The sequence below is a fragment of the Myotis brandtii genome, unplaced genomic scaffold, assembly GCF_000412655.1.
Source record: "Myotis brandtii unplaced genomic scaffold, ASM41265v1 scaffold129, whole genome shotgun sequence".
Lineage (NCBI taxonomy): Eukaryota > Metazoa > Chordata > Mammalia > Chiroptera > Vespertilionidae > Myotis > Myotis brandtii.
Window position 1 is genome coordinate 241,505 of NW_005354551.1, and position 298 is coordinate 241,802.

Sequence of the window (298 nt, forward strand, 5' to 3'; positions counted from 1 at the left end):
CGGAGTTCGACACGCGGAAGGGTCTCTGTGACCCCCTCATTTGGGGCGCCTCTCGAGCCTCAGCTACAAAAAGGGTCTCCACGCTGAGTCCTCGCCCCGTTTCTATGGTTACCTGTTCAGCACCGATTCAAACTGCCGTTCTTTATTGACAGCGCCATGGAGGACACGAACACTCCTGCCCGAAGGGAACAATAAAGATTTCTCCATTCAACAGCGCCAGAGACGCCACAAGGCGGCCATCTTAAGGCTGGCGAGGAAGGGATATCAGGGAGGAGGGGGAGGCCCGGCCTGCCCCGCG

At 58.7% G+C, this 298-nt stretch overlaps 1 protein-coding gene across 2 annotated transcripts in view; it reads right to left on the reverse strand.

Moving 5' to 3' along the window:
- Positions 1-257, reverse strand: part of ZBTB40 (zinc finger and BTB domain containing 40) — a 61,744-nt gene extending 61,487 nt beyond the window's left edge. For both annotated transcript variants that reach the window (XM_005859668.2, XM_005859667.2), the window contains exon 1: positions 113-257. The gene's annotated coding sequence lies outside the window, so the exon portion shown is untranslated. The remainder of the gene's footprint in view (positions 1-112) is intronic.
- Between the last annotated feature and the right edge of the window lie 41 nt (positions 258-298).